The sequence below is a fragment of the Acartia tonsa genome, chromosome 3 (assembly GCF_053477335.1).
Source record: "Acartia tonsa isolate MP-2025a chromosome 3, ASM5347733v1, whole genome shotgun sequence".
In the NCBI taxonomy this organism is placed as follows: domain Eukaryota; kingdom Metazoa; phylum Arthropoda; class Copepoda; order Calanoida; family Acartiidae; genus Acartia; species Acartia tonsa.
The window spans coordinates 5609168-5626660 of record NC_137262.1 but is presented as its reverse complement, the minus strand read 5'-3'; the positions used below and the strand labels follow the sequence as shown (position 1 = coordinate 5626660).

The window sequence follows — 17493 nt, the reverse complement described above, 5'->3', positions numbered from 1 at the left end:
TTTCTTGGGAAAAGTAGTTTTAACACACTCCGTCCAAGTTTAGATTTTCGTGGAAGTTTTGTAAAGATCTTGTGGTGGTTTAACCCTTACAGATCGGGCCACAATTCCCACCTTATCAGATCAAGGGGCCCCCCCTCTATCTCGGCTCCTGTTACAGATAAAGGTGGTTCATGTGTATTTTAAAAGAAAATTACTTTTTCTAGTCATGGCGGTCAGACCGCTCCCTAGCCGCTTTTTAGCGGTCAGCCGCTAAATTTTAAAACAACTGTAGAGCGGCCAATTTTCTGATCATCGCCGAAAAACGGCAAATAATGGAAACCGCCATTTTCGGCGGTTACGGCGGTAAAACGGAGGTTGGCGGCGCCAATTAATATTTTTATCTGTTTATTGTTGCTCAAGGATTTACCAAACAAATTTATAGGTCTCTAGCTGTAATAGAAGCCACGATATTCATGATATATGTCTGTCGTAAAAGCCGGACAAAAATCGGTCATAAAGTCAGCCAGGAAGCGGTCAAACGGTCATAACACCACTTTTCTCAGAAGGTCATGGATATCTAAGTATTCCCCAAAAAAATTTAGGTTTCTATCTTATACACAAAAGTCATAATGTAGAAATTATTTACTTTCTATCTTAAGCTATGCTACCAATGGATGTTGTTATCCTTTTATTGAAAACAATTCAGTCTATGTAAAAAAAGAAAAAAAGAGTATTGTAAAAGATTTTGACCCAGCATATTTTGTTGTACAGGTCTCAGTATCTCTTTTATTCTCAATTATTAAGGTCTGGTACGAGGTAAGGTTTAGGCCAACCCTCCATTTTCAATATTAATTTATAAAAGAAAAAAGTAAAAAAAAATTGGGTGGAAGTGGTTAATATACTTTTTCCAGAGTTGATTTTTCTTGGTAGGGTAAAGTTACCCTCCCCTAAATTAGTCTTTACTTTGAACTATATAAAATTTCTATGTAAAGGAAGGTATGTCCAGTCATATCAGTCTAGCGGTTAGCGAGATCTTACAGAGAGACAGCCAGATATTCAGCATTTGTCGTGAATGTTTTTTTTAAGTTGTAGACAGTTTGGATGTATTTGTCCTTGTTTTAATAAAGAAAGTTTCAAAGAATCTGTTGTTCCTTTCTAACACGATACAACTCTTTGATCTAGTCCTGCAGGACATACAATATACCCACTCGACCATATAGGCAGATAGATAGATAGATAGGTAATAAAGACAGTGCCATAGATAGTATTATTAGATAGATTGATAGATGGATGTATCAAATATAGAATTATTTTTCTATTGTAGAGTTGCTAGTCTATAAAGGTTCTCCAATTTCGATGGGGAAGGATGGGCAGAAAAAATAGCTTAAATTCATACCAAGACTTAAATATGAAAATAAAATAGCGTAAAACCATTCGATGACCTATGTAAAGCTTCTTAAAATGGGGAACTCAATCGGTTCTGAAGCTATCGATATATTAAGCTAAATACAGAAACCTTTATATATAAAAGGATAACGGCATTGTTGCAGGAATCTGCATGTTAGGTTTAAAATCACAGGGATAATTTTTACATGCTTATATTTTTCAATGACGGCTGGATAGACGAACACATCAAAACATAAAAGCAGAAAGATGAAAAGATGGACAGATATTTACAAACGTAGATGGATAGACATTAGACAGGTACAAAAGCAGATAGACTGACAGACATAAAAGCAGATGGACTAACAGACATGATTATGTAGACATTCATAAATAAAGACAGATAGATAGACAGACCTTAGATAAGGCGAACAGACAGATAGAGATTTTTATATACACACCATATCATTCGTTGGCTAAAAAACTTTGGGAACTTCTATAAATCTTGATGGTTGTTTTAGAGAAGCAGTTGCTAAAATTGTCAAGAAATCATTTTCATGAACAAAAGTGGTGATTTTATTTATCATCATGTGGATGTAATCAATTTATCGACAATTGTCTTATCCCTTAGAACCCTAAGATTTAGACCTACGCAGAGAAAGTAATACACTTTACTTCAAAGACAAAAAACGAAAAGAAAATAATTAAATATCCATTGAAGTAAAATAGAAAATACATTACCCTAAAACTTTAAATCCAAGGTTTCAATCTGTTTTTTTGCTGAAAGCTGCTCGCTAATTTGAAATCTTTGTTATAATAATAAAATTTTTGCCATTGACCCAAGCCTCTAGGGGAGGACGGAGTAGGTCAGGAAAGTAGCCTAAAACCACCCCAAGACATTTGAACAGCACATTAACTGAAAAGAACTAACAGTTCTGAATGTGGCTATATTAAAATTATTGGTGAAAAAGTTTGGTAACTGTTGATTTAAACAACATAAAAAAGATTTTATCTTACCCCTATACGATTTTTTGGTAAAATATCGCATAACGATTTTAAAAGTTTGAGGGGGGGGGGAGGTATTTAATTTACAGTCCATTATCCATTCCCTTCATGTAAGTTTACATTAAATCTATTTGAATTAGAAATATATGATATTAGAAAAAGTGTAAAGGGATCTAAAGGGATAAATGGTAGATAAATCGATGTACATCCCCAATGATGATACTCAAAATTAACCCTTCTCTAGAATTCAATTAGGGGTTGAAATTTTGGACACTCATTTACCATTCTGGGTGGGGCTGGGAAATGAATAATCCTTGAATAAACCCAAACTTAGATAAACAATCAAGTAAAGAGATAAGAAAATTTTAGAGTAATGTATTTGTAACTAGCGGCTACGCCCCTAGAGGCCTCTAGGGACACGTAAAATTGCTTCTTTTCAATCTACTTTAAAATCAGCTAACCAAAATATTTTTTTCGCCGATAGTTGGTGTTAGTATGTTTCTAGCTGATTGTAAAAAAAATTATCTGCGGAGGGTGGCGGTAACCTCCACAAAATAGTTATAAAACTTCCCGGGACCTATGAAAAGCTACCCTGTTAAGGATAATCCGACTGATTCAGCGGTTAGTTAGATTCTTCGTTACAAACAAATAAACAAACAGGCAAACAGACATCATTCTACTTTGTTTTATAGATAGATTTATTGCCATAGACGGCTTATCAAACAATGAAATCAACAAACTTAAAAAAGAATAACTAACAGAAAAACAATTTAGTTTATATTTAGTAAAAACTAAAAAGACTGTTATACTATACTCGAAAATAATTGGAATGTTGACAAAAAAATCAGATGTTTAACTTCTAAGTAATTCTCATTTTTCTTCATAGCGTTACGGACGGACTGACGGACTGATGGACAGACAAAGTAAATTATAAAGTAGCTTCTCTGCTAAAAACTGACTAATAAGTTGAAGAATCTGAATCATTGTGCATGTTTTCTTACAGGAACTTATATAAGGTTGATCAATCAAGCGGTTAAGTCAGACCTACACACATTAATTGTAGTCTAGAGTCACTCCTCTACAATAATATCACACTATAGTACCTGGCTTACAATGCTACATAATTTATAGTGATTTCATGTAATAAAAATCCACGAAACTAATTTTAAAGCTGCAATTCAATGGTTTACACGTTTTACAAGCCGACACAGGGGCTTTTAACTTCTTTAAATTGTGTTTTTGTTTTAATCAAATTTGAATTAATTAATTAATTATTTTTATTAAATATTTTTTTAAAAACTTTTATTCCGATTAATATCCACTGGATTAGAACAGGTTCTCAGCCATACTGAATAATCATAAAGCATCGTATTACAGACTATTTTCCACGATTATTAAAATAAAGATTACAAAACTTGTGCAAATCTTTTTTTTCATTTTAATATCCGCGGACAGCTGTCTATAATATGATTTTTGTTTTAGAAATTAAAATTTGTGTTCCTATATTTGTTATTATACCATCTGAACATAAATTTATTGCAAAATTGATAAAGTACATGATACTGTAAAAGGACATACTTTCATTTTTAGGATTTGATTATAGAGATGCTTCGCTTATATTATTGTACATTGATGTCCCAGGAATCATTATTTAAAAAATTTAAGAAATATATCATACCTAACTGTTATTATAGGAATCATGCAAAATTTGAAATCGATTGGACAATTCTGAATATTGAAAAGCTATCCGTTACGGACGGACGTACGTACCATTATCATAATTGTAAAGTATTTAACGAATTATAGAGTATCCGCGCTACAAAAGAAAATATAGGAAGTAACTATATTATATCTTGACTAAATTAATTTAAGAAGTTTGTAATTAGTGATTACATTAACATTTTCCTTGTAACAGGCAGGTTTCATAGACCTTTGTCATAAGTATATTACAGTTTGTTGAATGGGAGCATAACCATAACAAGAAACGGCGTTCTCCTCTTAGAAATTAAGAGGATATTACCCAAGAAACTTATTTAAACCATTTTTTAAATTTTAAAACGTCCACTACCACTTAGACTTAGTGATTAGATCTGATGGGAATCTTTTAATGCCTTTTTATTTTTTAAAGCAAAGGTTTTCTATAATTAGGGTCGGTCCGTCCGTCCGTCACAGTTAGCTCTTTTCGTCAATTTGAACAGGTTAGAATTGTCCTATCGATTCAAAACTTTGCATGATGATTCCTGTAGTAGTTAGTTACAATTTAGAAAGCGTAGCAACTCTATAATCAATACCCGAATGTCCGTACGTCCATTTTAAACATGTCGATTTTTAACTTTTTTGTCAACAAATTTTTGTATATTAAAATAATCCGATTCTTCTGATTTTTAAGGTACAGTGTTATAAGCAAAGCATCTCTATAAACAAGTCCCAAAAATGTAAGTATGTCCCTAAACAGTATCATCTATTTATGCAGTTTTGCAACAAATTTACTTACAATATTGTTTGTACTGATGCATTAATATATTGCTAATTCAGTTCTGACAATCTACAAGTGTTAATGTTCGTTGTTCTTTCATTTTAAAGCTTTGCTTTTATGGATGTTGTCATCCTTGTTTACTTTATTGTTATAAGGTTGCTTAATATCATTTTTCGAAGCAGCAAAAAGTACCTAATAAAAAATGACCAATGATAGGAGAAAATACATTTATATTTACCAATAGTAAAATATATGCTGACCTATCATTGTATTGTATGACGTCATTTTCAATTAGGCAATATTTGCTGCTTCGCATTTTCCCCATACCTTAAGCCGGACTAGAGCCCAAATCCTCACTGCATACAGCAGAATTTGTTTCAATAATATGTTTCAATAAAAAGAATAAAAAAGTACTCAACAGCAAATTCAGAAAGCAAAGCTTATAGATTAAACAAGGATGACAACATCCATAAAAGCCAAGCTCTGAAACGATAGGACACAAACGGACATTAACACTTGTATAGTGTCTGAACTGAATAATCAGAATATAAATGAATAAGAGTCGAAGCAAAATTGTGTGTAAATTGTTGAAAAACTTCTTGATACAGGATAATGTTTATGGACATACTTACATTTTTAGGACTTGATTATATAGTTGCTTTGCTTATAATATTGTACTTTGTTGTCCCAGGAATCAGTATACCAAAAATCAGAAAAATCAGATAATTAGATCATATAAAAATTTGTTGTTACAAAGTGAAAAAATCAACATGTTGAAATTGGACGTACGGATTTGGACATTCTGGTAACGATGAACACAGTAATAGTGTCTGACTGATTATGACGTAACAAAAAAAATTAGCCAATGAGAGGCCGTTATTGACCAATGGTAAAATTTATAGTGGCCTCTCATTGGCTAATTTTTTTTGTTACGTCATAATCAGTCAGACACTATTACTGTGTTCGGTAACGATTATAGAGTTGCTACACTTTTTTAATTATACATACTACTACAGGGATCACCATGCAAAATTTGAAATCGATAGGACAATTCTAACGTGCCTAAATTAACGAAAAAAGCTATCCGTCACGGACATACGGACGGACGGACCGACCCTTATTATAGAAAAGCTTCGCTTTTAAAAACTATATATTTACCTTGTAGGGACTCTAATATGTGAGGATCTAACCTTTTTCTCCAAGTTATAATAGTCTGCTTGAATAAAAATTATTTATGCCAAAAACTTTGTTGTGATAAACTAGCGGTTATTAACTCTAGGAACAACTTTGTTGTAAAGAGAATATATCATATATTGGTCAGCTGAATCTAAGTTTCCGATTGTGTACATAGTTTCCTCATCCTTTCTCAATATTTATACTAGCTAAAAAAGCTCCACACTTAAAAAAAATGTATAAATCGTTTATATTATATCGCTTTTCTTTTTGATCGGAGTTGCTGAAAATAGGTTTTGCCATATTTGTGTTATCTGCTTTACAACTTTGGAAATTAGGGAAGAAATAGGCAATTAATTTTCAGTTCATCATCATATTCTCTTGTTGTTTAAACAAAACATCTAGATTATCAAATTAGCAAGGAGCAAAATGTTTTCTATTTTCGCTTCAAACTTAGGTTTGGGAGCAGGAAGGATATAAAGCTAGGCAGTCTCTAGTTTTTCTTATTTGTACCGACTGACGAAGCCCAATCTGTCCTACTTTTAATACCTGTGACGTCATAAAAATGAGGGAGATAAGAAGATATGTGGGAAAGAAAACCTCTAAAAAAGAGTTGGATAATCCCATAGACGTCCAAGAGGGGGGGTAATGGGGCGATTCCCCCCCAAAACGATTTTGCCCCCCCCCCATTTAAAATTTACCCCTTTTTGGGGGGGTAAATACCCCCCCCCAAAATAAAAAATCTCTAAATTTAGTTTACCCCCCCCAAAAAACGAATTACCCTCCCCTTCAAAAATTTTTACCCCCCCCAAAATAAAAAGCTTTGACGCCCCTGGATAATCCCTTTTTATGACGTCACATGAATCAAAAGTAGGACAGATTGGGCTTCGTCATACAGGCTTACAACCTCAATTAACTCAATAATAATAAGTAGTAAAGATTTTTTTTTAGAATAAATAACAACAAAAACAAATAATTTCCTACTAAACTCAAGGCTTGCGAACAAACATGGCAGTAAATGTAGATTATCAGGAGAATCTTCTCAAAAAATGACACTAAACAATATAAGACATGTAGAAATTCCAGGTATCCCCAATGATGATAAACAAAATTAGCCCTACTGAAGATTCAAATTATTGGTTTAAAAGCGCGAGCAGTACTAGTATGGAACCCAAAGTTTTGAGCCAACTAACAAGAAAACGTTGTTGTAAAACTTTGGGTACCAGTAAAATTTAAAGTAAAAATCCCCTTTTTCCTTTTTTTACTACTAATGCAAAATTATTGCAGGATTTGCTAAAAATTTATCTTTGCAGTTTTAGATATACATTGATATTGCACAAGTATTTCTGAATAGTGTTGTAATATATGCAACAATGGATATAGAATATACGCGGATATATCGACAGGGGAAAAATTTTCATCAATTTACCTTTTTAACATGGACATTTCGTTCCTCCAGAAAGCGGGAAGGGGATGGGGTCAGCTTCAAGTATCACTTTATTAGAATACATGAAAAATGCAACATCCAAGTAATTATACATCGATTGTTGTATTATATACAAGTTACATGAAACAATCACTAATTTAGTTGTACCTGGAATGCATTACTTATAAAACAAATTGGGATAGTACGGACATTTATTAATTATATATTAGTTTTGCTACTCAATTAAACAATGAGTTATTTAAGCAAACAAAATTTAGCATAAATGGATATTTAAATCCCAAGGTATTAAATGATCGATCAAAAATTGGTCTGACAGTTTTTCCAAAGTCAGTATGATCTATCGAATGAAAAAGGTTTGAAACTGATAGAACATTTCTTTATACTAAAACATATTTTTTCTCCTGTTTTTTCCCACACTTCCAAAAAATGAAATTCAATGAAAATTAAATGGTTCTCACGTTAAAAAAATTTTCTCACTGGTCCAAAAAATGAATTTAAATGAAAATCATATGTACCATTTAAATCAAAATAAATGGTTCCAACATTCAAAAAATTTTCCCACGCTTGACATTCTTGAAAAATGCCAAATAAATGAATATTTAAACAAACCCAATATCGCGTTTTTTGCAATGGAATGAGTTATTTAAGCAAACAAAATTTAGCATAAATGGATATTTAAATCCCAAGGTATTAAATGATTGAGCGTTAGCATTGAATAAAATCATAAAACGTTTTTTCATTTTATTTTCATTTTTTTCACTGTTGTGTTTTTATTTGACATTAAAAATAAAAATCATAAAAAATCTTCCAAATCAAAGAGAAGAAATCTTTGAATTATTGGTCAATTTAACTTTTTAAGTTCAAAGATTTTATTGTAAAAAGTTAATTTTTTAAAAATATTTTAGAAAAAAAATCTTCTAACAAAAAAAAATTATCATAATCCAAGATGGCGTCAATACATGTAAAATAATATTTTCAAAACAAAAAATTAAAACTTGAATATCTTTTTTCACAGATTGAATTTCAAAAATCGGTCTGACAGTTTTTCCAAAGTCAGTATGATCTATCGAATGAAAAAGGTTTGAAACTGATAGAACATTTCTTTATACTAAAACATTTTTTTTTCTCCCGTTTTTTCCCACACTTCCAAAAAATGAAATTCAATGAAAATTAAATGGTTCTCACGTTAAAAAAATTTTCTCACGGGTCCAAAAAATGAATTTAAATGAAAATCATATGTACCATTTAAATCAAAATAAATGGTTCCCACATTCTAAAAATTTTCCCACGCTTGACATTCTTGAAAAATGCTAAATAAATTTTGTTTGCTTAAATAACATTCTATTGCAACAAAAAGGTGATGTTAGCAAATAATTTCTTGAATAAAATCATAAAACGTTTTTTCATTTAATTTTCATTTTTTTCACTGTTGTGTTTTTATTTGACATTAAAAATAAAAATCATAAAAAATCTTCCAAATCAAAGAGAAAAAATCTTTGAATTATTGGTCAATTTAAGTTCAAAGATTTTTTTATTGTAAAAAGTTAATTTTTTAAAAATATTTTAGAAAAAAAATCTTCTAACAAAAAAAAATTATCATAATCCAAGATGGCGTCAATACATGTAAAATAATATTTTTAAAACAAAAAATTTAAATCAAATTAAATGGTTCCCACACTCGAAAAATTTTCCCACGCTTGACATTCTTGAAAAATGCTAAATAAATGGACATTTAAACAAACCCAATATCGCGTTTTTTGCAATGGAATGACAATTTAAATTTTTCTTGATAATTATATACAGGGTGTCCGTCGGAAACTGGTTTTTTAAAAACGCATATTACTCCTTAGATATTTGAGCTATCTTACTATTTGGCAGCCTACTACTGACCATTTTATGGGATAATGATGAAAAATCCACAAAATAAACAGGAAAAAATCTACGAGGTAGTATATAAGAGGTGGATTAATGGTCGATTAATTGATATACGCTTTCAATTACGAGAAGAAAGTTAACTAATCTGTCTGTAAAAATAGTTGGTGAAAAATTTTGGACATTGAAGATATGTACAACCCAAAAAAACAAAGATTGTGCCAACAACTGAGAGTTTATGTTTATAATTTACAATTTAATGTCCTTTCCCTTCCAAAATTTGTATAATGTTTTTTGATGATAGCATAAATAAATATATTCAGCACTTCATTAGTCTTATTGGAAATGTATTCAAAGGAGAGGAAAAGCATTCCTCAGAGCAGTTATATGGAGATTGCCTTGTCTTTTTATGAGCTGAGTGAGGGACATTGAAGTTTTCTATTTAAAAGATCCATCGCTGAGTCAGCCATTTGAAACCTAAACCTGTTTTAACTTTTAAAAGAGCTATTTAAATGATTAAAGATTTATTAAAGTTACTGCAACTAATTTATATCAAAGCCGCCAGTCTATATAATACATTAATTAAACTTGTACATTGTTGGATTTTAAAAATTAATAGTTATTTCTCGCATCGTATTATAAACAGCTTTCCGCGGATATAGAATGTACAATTATAAGATTAAAACCAGTTTTTTAGCCCCGAGATTCCGAAGGCACGGGCTAAAAAACTGGTTTTAATCTTATGATTGTACATTTTTATATTCGTAGAAAACTGGTTATAATACGGTGCTAGACATAGTTTTTTCGTATGGATGAGAACCGGTTCCTATCCACCGGATTCGAATGAATACGAGAAAAAGCATTAATCATAGGTTGTCTGATTTTTATTGTAGCGCTACTCATTTTTGTCCTTAATAATTGTCCTTCCTACCTATTTATATGTATGCTAATTAGATAAAATAAATTAATATACATAGAGATTGCGTTGGATGGTTATTATATAACTTTTATGTACATTGCACATTATGCAATTTAAACAAACTAGCGGCTACGCCTCTAGAGGCATTTATGGGCACAGGAATTCTTCCAGCAGTTAGCGAGATCCTTTGGTACAGACACGAGGACAGAGAGACATTCTGTTCATTTTATACATTTAAATACAATAATGCATAAATCTTAATAATAATTAAGCTACTCTAGAAGTTTTCTTGGAACCTAGTAATAGTGGCTAACTTTTTTTTTGTGATGTAACAAAAATCGAAGGATGAGAGGGGAGGTTGGAAAGGAAACCCATAAAAAAGAGATGGATTTTTGTTACGTCTCAAAGATAAAAAGTAAGACACTATTACTAGGTTCGTTTTCTTGTCTGTATGTCGGTCCTTCCCCTTTGTCTGTGTGCTCTATTTGTAGCTGTATTTAGTGCCTGCTTCACTACCCGGTTCCCGGAACAGTCGCGTCCTTCAGTCACACTACTATGGCCAAGGCGCTGCGCTCTCACCTCCTCTCCCGGTCCAAGCTCGATTCAGTGAAACACTAATATCTGTCTGATTAGAAATACCATCCAATGAAATGACTATTTATACTCAAAAACCAAATCACTAGATAATAGATTACTAAGCAGTAGATATATAATTTGTCTAAAAACCCTATTCCGAAAATTGCGTGTTATTAACGGTTTCAGGAATGTATATCGACGATCATACGTCTATTGGAAACCAAACTTTTAAGTTATTGATGCCCTATATAAAATTTTAATTAAATATTTTAGGCCAAGATCTATAGATTAAGATCTCACCGACTTACACGATAATGTGGCGGATTCACTAACCAACCTGCGACCACGATAATTTAGTCGGCTTACGGTGTTATCTTAAAGTCTTGGCGTCAAATATACAAAAGTTCCCTAATATTTTATACTAAGGTTCGTCGAATAAGCCAGATCTGAGCTAACAGACCGGCTAACCATCCGTGAGATAACGTTAGGTCGTCTCTGGTGTTATGTCAGAAACTTAGTACAAAATTATTGAGAAATAAAAATCCGTCCAACCTCAGAGTAAGATCCCCGCTCGGGTTCACTAACCAGCCTTTAGACAACTATATGTCAGTCTTTTGGTGTTATCTTATGGTATAGGAATTATACTGCTAAAGAAATAAGACCTGTCAGAGCCTCAGATCCATCAGTCGATTCCGGAATATGGAATCTATTGTGATATCTTAAGGTCCGAACAAATATTATTCTTTGTACTTAATCTTAATAGCTACCTATTAATATTAGCCCATAGGGGCTTAAACCCTATTATTTCCCCCCTATACCTAAAATATAAACAAAGTTTTGTAATATCTCAGATCTTTATTTTTAAGGAAATTGAATAATATTATTTAACAAAATCTATTTTATTTTAGGTATGTTATGGCCAAAAATCTCAGAGAGAAGTTTTACTCAAGCTAAGTTCTAGTCAAAGATTTAACCCGACTTATCCCTTAAGAAATTCGACTGGTGATTTGTCTTGCTATATCACAACTGACTGTATAGCCCGAATGGGCCACCTTTTATAGGCCTGATTTCCCAGCTAACTGGGCAGAGCCTACTATCCAAGCAGAGTATCACCAAATGCTTCTCTTTTAACTTCTCTTTGAGACATTTGAAAAATCATTGAGTGTTTATACAAAGTGATAAGATAACAAATTAAAAATTGTAAAGTGATCACACTGTATTTTTGCACATGTTAAACATGAAGATATGGAATCAGTGATTTCAACGAGTCCTATGCTTGAGAGATTTAAACCAATAACTGTTCTCGTGGTCTTAAAGAACTATTAAATTTATATAATATCACAAGTAAAAACTCTCTGAAACCAGAAAATCCACACCATTGTTATTGTTATACTAGAAAATATTTGATTATTGATTTAACTATTTTCGTGGTTTTGTATGAATTACCATAAAAAGGATTAAGTTTTGATTCAACGAGTAGATGCATAAAGGAGAGATCTTTAAAGGGAAGTATTAATTTGCACATATGTGGGTAAAATTATGACATGGGGGAAGGCTTATTTTTTCATGTGTTAACTCGTGGAAAACTCTTATGGTGCCTTTCAGCTTATTGAATTCGTACTTTACCAGATGTTTTTATAAATCTTTATTTTTGAAAGAATTATTTTTTGTTCTAAATATAATTTCATCATAAATAAGAAGGCAAGTTAATAATCATATTCTATTGGTGGAAAAGTTATAGGCACATAATTATTAATCATTTTAAACATAACTAGATTTATCTGGATTATCTATTTATTTGATGTTTCTTTGAAAAATAATATAGAAGTTAAATTAGGATCTACTTTTCTCCCTTGCAAGGCTACTCTACAATTTTCTGTATGTTGTAAAATGACTAAGAGGGTGAAATGTTGATCCATGCTCCCCCCCCAAAAGAGAAGTCCTGCTTTGCCATTTTCATGAGGTTAAGATGAAAGATGGTCGCATTCGACTTAATTTTTTGAGGGTATATAAATTTGAGATATTTTTTATATATGATTTTTAAAATTTTTTTGTTATTTTTTCACAGACGAACGTAATATTATTTTACGATAAATATATATATTGGTTTTTCTTATAGTTTACTTTGTTTTCTTATAGAATACATTATTTTAACGAGGGCCCATAGAACTTATACCAAAATTACGTAAAGTCGTATTTGTAAGAGAAAGCGACGAATGCCGCGTTACAATTTTGACTGCGCCATTTTTGGTGATTTTATATTTTAGTCTTAATATGGTGGCTACAAGCTGAAAATTTTGTAATTTTTAAATTTGGAGAAATAGTGCTAAATAATGCTTTTAGAGCTTAAAAATTAGTGATAAATGAAAGAAAAAATATCTTTATATGTAGGCTTTTAATTCTTGAGTGAAAAAATTCATTTTCTCCTTAAAGTTTTAGTTATTTAAGTTCTATTTTAGCCTTCGTGAAAAATATTATCACATATTTAAGTTACCTTACTTTATTTTTAGATTTATTATTGTGTTTTACTGTCCGACCTGATGTTAAACGAAGCTGCTATGGCGAGGGTGTACGAGGTTTTGGCCGAGTACAACCTCACATTGCAGCAGTTTAATGCACTGAACATATACGCCAGCGGTAAGCTGGTGGATATGTTGAGTGCAGGGTCGATGTCAAAGGAGGAGACGATAGCACAGCTAAAGGTAATTTATTTTATCATAACTAATTTGTCATACATTATTACAGTATATTACATTATTGATATCTTTTTATTTTTCAAAACTAAAATTGGCTGAATTTTGTGAGACCGTTTGCCTAGTTTTTCAAAATAAAATGATAGTTAAATTACAAGTATTTACATATTATTCGGTCATTTGGTCACTGTTTAAAAAGTTCATTTTCTTTGGGTTTTTAATCCTATGTAACGTTTTTTAGATATATAATATTTAGTCTTCCTTTCAATTGTCACTGAATAAATGTTTTATTGACTAAATTTTATACGTATTCTTAAAAGTTATCTATTATTTTCCATATAATTGCAATCATTCCTGAGTTATATCCTGACATATAATTATTTCTTCTATGATTGAATTTATGGCTAATCAAATAATTTTAGTTTTTAACTTTTATGATTAAGACTTTAAGAAAATATGACTTTATTTTATTTTTCAGCTGTTGCTTCACCAGCTGGCCCAGTCGGGTGTCAGCTGGGTCAGCTCGGGTGACCCTGACCGCGGTCCTGTTATAGCAGCCATTTTGGGCCTCTGCAGTGTATTACTGTCAGCATTCTTATTTAAATGTGGTGAGTATCAATTATTTTTAATAACTCGTTACAATAATCTTTTCATATTATTATTTTATCAATATGTTATAAATAATAACCAATTGAGAAAGTGCATTAATATTTTAACCTCTTTTTTATTTATGCAATTTTTCCGCTGGTTTTACAGTATTTTAAGAGGTTACGTAGCCAATAACACTTTTATCACCAACCTTTTTTTGATAAGAGCAGCTATTCATTAGATTTTTGATATAACGTTATGGGCTAGGCAACCTTTTTTAATTATATTATACTTGATTAAAAACCTTAAATCTAGTTTATAGAGTAGTTTTGGTCTTTTTATTTTTTAATATTTTACAACATAGCATTAGCGTGGCTTATTCTACAATTTTTGTTTTTAAATTTGCTGTGGACTTTTTACTTTACACAAGGTTTTTATGCTAGGACGTGTTTTATCTATCATATTATAAAGAGTTTTTTAGTTCTACTCGTGCTAAATCTGAATTGAAATAGTAAAAATTTCATTAATTTTACTCGTGACATAAATTAGTTAGTATAAATAAGTGTTTAAGGACATAAAGTATATTATTTTATGATAGTCTAAGTTTTTTAGTATAGTTTTTATATTTCCTGAGGTGTTGTCTTCATAGTTGTCCAATGTCTGGTAGTCCATAGGGTAGGATAGTTGATTATTTGTTGAGGTCAGATACTTGGAACTTATTTTTCTTCTTGGGTGATTTTTTCCGCTTGTTTTTGTGTTTGTTTTTAGTATATGGTGGTCGGTTTAGATGGGTTGTATTTCCTAGCTTCATAAGTCTTCTTAACCTTTGGCTGTTTCCTCTGGATCCAGGTAAGAAACTAAACGGTGTTATTGTGTCGCTTATTTTAGAGACCCATTCAATTAAGAACCGGTCATCTTTTTTAACTTCTTCAGCCAAGTATTTCCATATTTCAGTTACATTCTTCTTTGTCTTTTTACGCAGAACATAAAGTACTTCACTCATCTTTCTGCAATCTTTATAATTTCCTGTGAAGTTCTGTGTGACGAGCTTTCCTTTACTGTTGTAATCCAGGTAAGGTATGTCGGATATTCTCAAATGTTCAAGTAGTTCTTCATGTCTTTTCTTGAACAATCTTTCCGCAGTACTGCAGTTTCTGTTCTCTATTTGTTGATGGGGTGGTGAGTTGTTGACTGGTGTAGTATTATCGGCTTGATTGTTTGATTGTTTGTCATAAGATTCTTTAAGTAGCTGTGGTTGTAGTAACAGTAATTTTGCAGTGTCACGTCCAAGTAGTTTGTCTGCTATGATTCTTCGAAAAAATCCCAAGTCTTGTAGATTGAAATCCAGAGGATAATTTCTTAGCACTGCCACTGCCGTGCGGCACACAAACAGTCCACAGTCTGTTAAGTTGGGTTGATGTGGGGTATCTGTCACTATTTTAGTGGTGACAGGGCTTGTTAAGATTTTTTCGAAGATCAGAAAATCATGTAGTTTTCTGAGAAGGTTAGTTATGTAGACTCGGTGTTCTGTTATATCCCATTGTAGTAGAGAATCATAATACTCAATCATGTCACATGACTTGTGAACAATTACAAAAGCCCAGTGGTTTCCTCTTATGTGTAGGGGTATAATAAAAACTTCTTTACTCAGTAAATATCTGGCTTTATCTTGGAGCATCTGGGTCAATAATTCTTTTTCGTATTTATGTAACATATCCCCGAAATAGGTATAAAAAATTGATAGCCCTTCTATATATCCTAGCTCCTCCATTAAGTATGCAAATATAATTTCTCCTGAGATCCATTTGTTGGGATACAGGGTGATCATATCTGAAGGTGTAAGCGGAAGTTCATGTCTAGGTGTAAATATAGTTTGGTTTTTGTCGATTAAGTCTCTCCATTCTGGTGGTGTAAAATCAGTATCAATTGGCATTAGAACTAGGTTATTCATTGCATCCGCCAAGACATTTTGGTATTTTCCAATGTTAAAAGGACCGTCCGCTACTATTAGTTGGTTTGTTAAAACATCTAGTGATGACAAGTCTGACATGGTGATGGTTTCAGCTGTTTATTCCAACCCACTTATACGCTCACGAAAATGGGCGGGGCAGGCAGCGCTCTCGGCCAACGAGTAGCTAAGCACAAGAGTGACAGGTATGGCTCGAGAGTCTTCGTTTTAGGAAGAAAGAGAGTTTACTTACTGGTCTTATACGAGCAATAGAACCCAAGAGGGGCAGGTATAAGTAGTTTCAACTCTGTAGCTGGCAGCTGTCCTAAGGTGTCAGTTTATCTAGACTAGTTTACACACTAGTTCTGCTGGTTCTTGATCTAAAAATTGGTTCATATTATTATTTATGTAAAAAGTGAGTATAGTTTGATTTCTATTTTGATGTCCTTAAAAGTCAAAGAAAAATACTTTAAATGTCGTCTTGGATTGTCATTGCTGAGAATTAGTTATTAATAAAAATTATTACATTGTTTTTTAAGGTTTGGTAGTAGAGTCTTTGTCAACAAATAGTCTTTTTGTCCAATAAGGTGGTAGAAAAATGAATTCCGTATTTTTAGGTTAGAGGATAGGATATTTTATTGATTTTTATTGCCTAAATGAATTAACTTCCAGATATTCCTTGACAAGCCAGTCTTCTTTCTAAAAATTCTTTTTAGGATCCTAGGTCATTTTCACCGTTCTCAAGTCACTAGACTCAGTAAAGTAATATGATTTCTATTTGTTCGTTTGTCATTTGTAGGTCTGAGGATCAGGGTATTATGGTTTATCATTCTAGGAAGTTTGGTCTGTTGATCTTTGTATAGGGACCAGTTCGTATTCTGAGCTTCTGATATCCTGAGGTTTACAACAACAACATTTTGCCAGATTTTTCATATCCGTTTTATTGCATGGAACCCATCTAAATTCTCCTTGGTTGCTGATGAAGTAGTTGCTGAAACAGGTCAGGATAACAATCAGGACGTTGAAGCCCCCGAAACTGAGCCATACAAATATTGACCACCAATGGTGCATTAAGAAATCATACATAACACCCAGGATATCGTTTGCGGATCCAGTTTTTCCGAAATATTTCGCTACAATATCTGGAGTCATGATGAACTCTGCGATAGGTGTTCCTTTGTGTAGGTAGATTTCACAGCTGGCGCTACAGGCATAAACCAGGTCTTCTATTAAGTCCATGTGAGGGTCAGCTGAGAATGAATAGGTATAATTACAGGCCTTTTCCACATCTTTAATGCAGCTATAGTCTGATGCTCTCGTATGTTGACTTAAGCAGTAAACAGAGTTATGGTGGACGAGGGTTTTGTCACAGAGGAGTTCTGGGGGAAAGGTAGACGAATAAATCGTCCTTTCCCTCAGGCTCCACTGTGGCAC

At 32.2% G+C, this 17493-nt stretch overlaps 1 protein-coding gene and 1 long non-coding RNA gene across 3 annotated transcripts in view; one reads left to right on the top strand and one right to left on the bottom strand.

Moving 5' to 3' along the window:
• The window catches only part of LOC145313133 (uncharacterized), a 104123-nt gene extending 91373 nt beyond the window's left edge, over window positions 1-12750 (top strand). For both annotated transcript variants that reach the window (XR_013877254.1, XR_013877251.1), the window contains exon 6: window positions 11739-12750. This is a non-coding gene — a long non-coding RNA (uncharacterized LOC145313133). The remainder of the gene's footprint in view (window positions 1-11738) is intronic.
• Nop56 (Nop56 ribonucleoprotein) overlaps window positions 1-17493 on the bottom strand; it is a 422283-nt gene that overhangs the window by 370813 nt on the left and 33977 nt on the right. The window lies entirely within an intron of this gene.